Source organism: Gavialis gangeticus, unplaced genomic scaffold (genome assembly GCF_001723915.1).
Source record: "Gavialis gangeticus isolate Ggan-Ray unplaced genomic scaffold, GavGan_comp1, whole genome shotgun sequence".
NCBI classification, from domain to species: domain Eukaryota; kingdom Metazoa; phylum Chordata; order Crocodylia; family Gavialidae; genus Gavialis; species Gavialis gangeticus.
Genome location: NW_017729024.1, coordinates 109035453 through 109042032, shown reverse-complemented (window position 1 = coordinate 109042032; position 6580 = coordinate 109035453). Strand labels below are relative to the sequence as shown.

Below are 6580 nucleotides of genomic sequence, written 5' to 3'. Positions count from 1 at the left end.
AAAGAAGCGGGCCAAGGCATAGGGCAAACCATGTCAAGTACCATCTGCGAGGCTTGGGCTGCGCTGTAGGGGAGAAACTAGCTAAGTATTAGAAGTCAACCTTTTTGAGCTCTGACTGCCTCTAGAGAATGGTAAGACAGGTATATGGGAAGAGATCCAGTTAATCCATCAACTATTTTGTGGGAGTGGAGAGAATAAGACAGGAGGAATATATATATATTTCTATTTGGTCCGAGCAACTAGAGAAGAAGATAAAGGTACTGCTCTTAAGAGGATCTATGTATTTTTTTTTTGGTAATCTTTAAGTCACTGAAAGGGCATTGCTATAGCAGTGTCTCCATGTAAACTGTCTTATTCTTCAGCCATATATACAATATGAAAAAATTGATGAAAGTCACACATTAGCACCAGGAATAGCCCTATGAAGTTACAGGCAAATTAACATCTGGGTGTCTGCCTGACTCTTCTTCCAAACAATATGGATCCATTCCCACTCAGGACTTGGAGCCAATTCAGAGGATGATGCCAGAGGGGCCAGCTGCACAGCCTTGAGGAGGAGGCATGCGAAGGAATTCCAATCGTCTGTTTCAGTTTTCTGGCTGCTCCTACAGGTTCCTCTATCTCTGGAGGAGTAACCGAGATGGCTGCCATCCTCCCAGACTTCAAGGGGTAAGGCAAAAGGATCTCTTGAACACAAGTTTTGTATTGAGCTAGTATGATCCTCCTCCAGTTAATCTGGAATGAACTGAACATTTAGGCTGCTATGATCTAGTTTTGTAGGAGTAGGATACAATACCACCATCTTTCCTGGAGATTCCCTCCCCAAGTGGTTGAAAATAAGAAGTCCTCCTTTCACCAACCAAACATGAGTCATTGTGATGTTTGCCGGGAATGGTCCAATCTAAACTAAAGACTGCCAGCATACAGAGTCTAGTAGCCCATAGTGCAATCCTTTATCCCCAACTCTAGGGGATGCACTCTAGAAAGAACTAGACAATTCTCCTTCCAAGTCATCTTACTCCTTGTAAAATAGCAAATTAGTTCCACAATATTTTAGATATGCGAGGACATACACGCGGACCATTACCTGATGTTGTGTGGGTTTTCAATATAAAACAGGAGTCACTTGCTATTAAGATGAGCTTGCTATTAAGAAAAATAATCAGTGGAGAATGAGAAAAGACAAACCTCCATCCAAGAACATCAATATGGCCTGTCACTTAAGTTTTCTTCTTGTTGACCAACCATGAATTATAAATGGGAGTCTGTTGGGGAAAAAAATCACTCTTTTAAACCAAATTATAAAGCAGGAGCAAACAGCTGCTTCCTCTTGGAGCTTTCCCCAGAAAGGTATGGTGGATCTTTGCCCTGTCCGTCTCTATCACTGGTTTAAATTAATAATCAGTGAAAGAACTGCTAAAGGTACATGAATAAAACAGTTTATTAATTAACACACCTTAGGAAAAACAGTAAAGTTAACTACAAAGTATAAACACACAGTGAAAATTCTATAAACCTGTATGTTGTCAAAGACCAGAGAGATTCAGAGAAAGATTTATTGAAGGCTCCACCAGCATTTGGCTCCATCTCCCCTTCGACCCAGTACCAGAAGCTTACCTACTTTTGTGTGGGTTACTGGTCACTTAGTGTTTCAGGACAGTGATAGCCAGTATCCAATCCCACCTAGGAGGGGTGATACCGGAATCAGGGGAGCCACTCTATAGCACTGTCGTGCATCTGATGGGGAATTGTCAGGGAGCCAACTCCTTCCTGACTCCAGGCAGCCTCAGCAATAGATGATCCCTGGTGATGGAAGGAATCTCAGCTCCATGCTGTGGTCCTGCTCGTGTTCTGCCTTTCACCCTGTCACTTACTTCATCCAATCTATTACTCTCTCTCTCTGTCTCAGTCTATTTCTCAGTCTGTCCTATACTCAGTCTCCTTGTCGCTCACTCTCTCTTCTTCCTGTCCCTTCTCTCTCCCCTCACACTCACACCCACCCACACCAAGAGAGCCTTGTCCTCATAGGGTCTCTTAAAGGGCCTTTGTGCACGTTCCGCCAGCAGGTAGCACGACACACAAATGTGCACCTGACTCTCCACTTCCAGAGCCTTCTTAGGCAATGATCCAAGCCTAACCAAAGTCCACTGGGTTATACATAGTGCATGAGCTGGCCTACTTATAACAAATCTTAATGAAATTCCATAGAAACCATAACTATACTATAGCCAAAGGTCAGTTCCAGTCTCACCCTCAACAGTCTGCATACTTCTTCTTGTGCTGAGCACTTAAAATGCTTATAACTTCTTTGAAGTACAAACTGTGGAAAATCCAATGATACTAAATATTTAACTCTATGCAAAGGCAAGACAATCTCTTGGGTCAAAGACAGGAATGGTACCATTGCAATTTCTAGTTCCATACTTTATTCTGCCATTCAGGCACCATATAACCCCTTTGTGCCTCAGTTTCCTTAGCCAAATACTTACCTACTTCACAAGGGTTCTGTAAGACATGAATATGTTTTTTTTGTGATTCATTAAAGAAAGGTGCACACATTCGCTCGCACCCACAAAAAGTAGATACAGACATGAACATTGAGTCAGTTGGGTATGTATGTTCCTGGTAGGAACATAACCAACTCATGCAAAATCATAAGCCAAATAAGAAAAAGTGAAAATATACACTTATTAAAAATTATACTTATTTTTAATATGAAAAAAGCTGACACTTTCATGCCCTTTTATTTGCTGACTAGCTACAATAGCACCTCTGTGTTTCTTTCCAGTCTTCTCAGCCCTTTGTTGTGTCATGTTAAGACTAAAAGATCTAGATGTGCTAGCTTTAATTTAGCCAACCTCAGTAGGGATACAAAGATGTGGAGACATCAAGTGTGGACTGCAGACATCTCCCAAGGATTCCAAATGCATAGGCTCTTGGTTATCCAGCTAGATTAACTAACACAAGTGCCCTTGTCCATGTTCCATGTTATTCATCTTTATACTGAGACATCCATCTCACTTCTGGAAGCTTTAGAAGTAAAATCAGCATCATTATAATAATAAAACAGGAGTCCTCAGTAGCAAATGACACGTACCCTCTTTGGAATCCTTTACAGTACCTGAACATTGCTTTAGTTGTATTTATTTATTAATTAGCTTAATCAAAACTGGAACACCTTGATTTTTACTCATACAGCCATCCTCACTAGTTCTTTTCTGAGCAAGGTCAAGCAGCTTCTTTGAAATTTGTCCTAAACTACATCTCAGCTGGCACTAGGTAGATTGAGGGCATTCATGCGGCCCTTGCTTCCGTCAGTCTCCCAAGCCAAGTGTATCACCTGCATGATTAAACTAGTCTCCAGTGGCCCAGGGCACCGCTGTTAGTCTAAAATAATAGAAATTATACATCTGCATACATGGCATCTCAGATGCACTTCAGCATAGTGTCTCATGTTTATGTAACATCAACACAGCGGGACACATTTGGGTTTGTCCTTCTCTGCAGGCTTCACAAAGTTACAATGGCGATGCTAGCAACGCTCTCTGAACAAGGCAACATGTTCATGTAAAAACATGACCTGCCTCCTCTAGTTTCAATTCTGTAACTCATCAGTGGTCTCAATTAGCCTCTTAAATCATAGTTAAAAGAAAGTTGTTTAATTCCTTCACCACTATGGGGCCACACATTGTACAACTATTATCCCCCCAAAACTATCTCTGTGGCCTCTGTCAGAATATTATACAAGCCCTACTGTATGTTGCATTAGAGATTCAACTGTAAGCACCTCAAGGCACAAAACCTGTCCTCCTCTATATCAGAAAAGTAATGTGAAGACTGAAAAAACAAAAAAACCAAACCAACATGCTAAAAGCCAGTAGTATGGAAATTTCATAGTTTAACATCCTCTGGAAAGGTAACTACTAAATCTTGCAAGGCAGGAGGATATTTCTGCACAAAGGGCCTGATCCTGCCAACATTTCTCATTGCCTTTATGTGGATTATATTTTCTTCCAAAGAAACAGGACCTAAAAGTGGCAGTAAATATTATGCACCTCTTTGAAAGCTTATAATAGCAGCTCTGGTTAAGATGGTGAACCAAGATGTTTTTATTTCAATTTAACTGAGGTTTCACACCTCATTTGAATTCTGAGTGCGATGCAAGATTAATCAATTTATTCACTTCAGCAACAAACTCTATGAGGGTTTCCAAAAGAGACCCCCATCTAAAACAACAGATCTGTAATGTTATAATTGACAGAAAAGGAGCATTTCTAGTGATCAGAAAATTTAAGAACAATCTTAAATATCAGTTATATGTTGCAAATATATTACCTTAAACTATCAGAAGTAAACACTGGTAACAAAGAAAATAAAGATCACAGCAGTGCAGAGTTAATAAATATAGAGTGTAAAAGGATGCTATCCCACCAGTCAGTGCTAATTTACAATGCAGTTCCTTCTTAGGCTCCAGAAACTTTTCAAGTTACTATGCCAAGGAACCACAAATAAAAGTGTCATCATTTTATTAGCTGTTTTAAACAAAATGTAATGTTAATTTCATGTGCATAATCTTCATTACTGAAATACATGTATTAGTAGTATAATTTAGTCAATTGGGGCACAGCTACAAATCTGTCAGGTCCCACCACAACAAATATAAAAGTATGACATGGTATTGGAAACATTAAAAGACAAAAGGGAGACAGAATGAAAGGAAACAAAATGAGAACAAGAAAGGATGAATGAAAGTAAGAGAGACAACTCTTGTAATTATCAGCTTCCAATCAGAATTGAAAATTCACAGCTAACAGATATATCATTATATAGAAATATGCTAAGTGCAAACTGCTCTTGAGTATCTAACAAGCAACCAGATGGAAGTTGAGACCCAAGATATAGTTTAATATTGCAATTAAACATCTTTTCTGATTTGTTGTAGCCATGTCTTCTCTCCTTCCCCTTTGACTCAGCCACTGTACAGAATACTTCAGCACAATGCAAGTGAAATAAAAGAACAATGTGTAACTTCACTGGAAATCTAGGCAGTTAAATGTAGCCATCCATCCTTGCAACGCCTCCCTTTCCCTTTCTTCAGTCCAGCCAAAACCACTACATACATATAAACACGTGCATATTACGGGCTTTATATAATGAAAATGTGTTAATTTATTCAGCTCATTTGGTGAGTGTATTACCTGGATTAGCTAAAATAACAGAGGGCAAAAGCTGGGGTAAGCAGGCTGAAGCCCTGTGTGTGGCCAAGGCAGCGGGAAGCAAGGCAGAGAGAGAGAGAGAATGAACCCAACAACACAACAGTGGAACAGGCAGCTGGCCTGAGATGCTAATTCAGCGCTTTAACAAATCAATGCCACTTGAAAAGTACAATGCGAGCCCTCACTGGGTAGATGTCAGGGGACTGAGAAAATGCATTCTCAAGTATTTCACATTAAGAGGGAATAATGTGTTAATTTATAACTCTTCACCCTATACACTTGGATTATCCATCTGTGTCAGTGATTTGACTTCTTAAATTTATCAAAAACATGCGCAAAGGGAGGCATCTTCTGTTTAAGCACTGGGAAATGGAGCTTCAGAAAAAGCCTGTCCAATTTGGTTGAGGGCTTTTTGTTTTTTTGTTTTTTCGGGACCCTTTGGTCAGGCTGCAGGAACAGCCAAAAGGAAGGAGTCGCCTTGGCTGTGGTTGATTGCATTAGGTACCATCCGTCAAAAGTGACACTGTAGAGGAAGAAAAACTTGAATCAGCAGCCAGAGATGCCATCATCTGAATTTACTCTTAAGGAAACTTAGGCAAAATCCCTCAGCACACCTAGCAGAAGAGAAGCTGCTGTAATTAAAATGCCATTCTAAATGCCAGATGAGTTCTACAGCCACTACTTACAGGGAAAAAAGAAGGTGGGGGAAAACCCCTACTTACTCTCTTTCTAAGGTCTGTTTGGAGTTTATGCGCAACTTCACATATACAGATGAGGAATTAAAATAAGGAACAGGGTTACTGACCTAAAAACATCAATCCTGTTCCTGGTCAGATTCTTGTTTTCTAACCATGTCTTAATGTAAAGAAAATTAATTTTTAATTATACAAACAGCAGAGCTGATTGTTTTTCTTAAGCAAAATTGAAATCTGATCATAAAACACTAATCTACCCTCCAAATGACTCTGGTCTGAAAAACTATTTAAAAGGCTTTATTCTGAAAAGGCTTTAAATTTTAAGTAATTTCTACACACAGACGCATTTAACTTTTTCAAGTGAATTTTGTTTTCATAGTGCAACATTGTCAACACTGGGGAAGGAAAGCCACTGCCTGCCTGCAAAATAACTACAATAGGGACAACAGTGGCAGCAGAAGTATCTACACATTACACTAGCTATACACCTCACTTCTGGTGCAGGGAGCCACTACCTCCATGGATGGTTTTTTTTGAAGCAGAGACAGGAATTTTTAAGTCATGCATTTTGTTGTAACACCATATCTGCTAACAATATAAAACTGAAATGTATTTAGAGATTTTCTTTTTTAAAGAAAAAGAGAAAGGAGGAAAAAAAAAAAAAAAAAA

The 6580-nt window shown here is 39.5% G+C and overlaps 1 protein-coding gene across 5 annotated transcripts in view; it reads right to left on the bottom strand.

Moving 5' to 3' along the window:
- The window catches only part of BNC2 (basonuclin 2), a 547400-nt gene that overhangs the window by 330364 nt on the left and 210456 nt on the right, over window positions 1-6580 (bottom strand). The gene's annotated exons all lie outside the window — the stretch shown is intronic.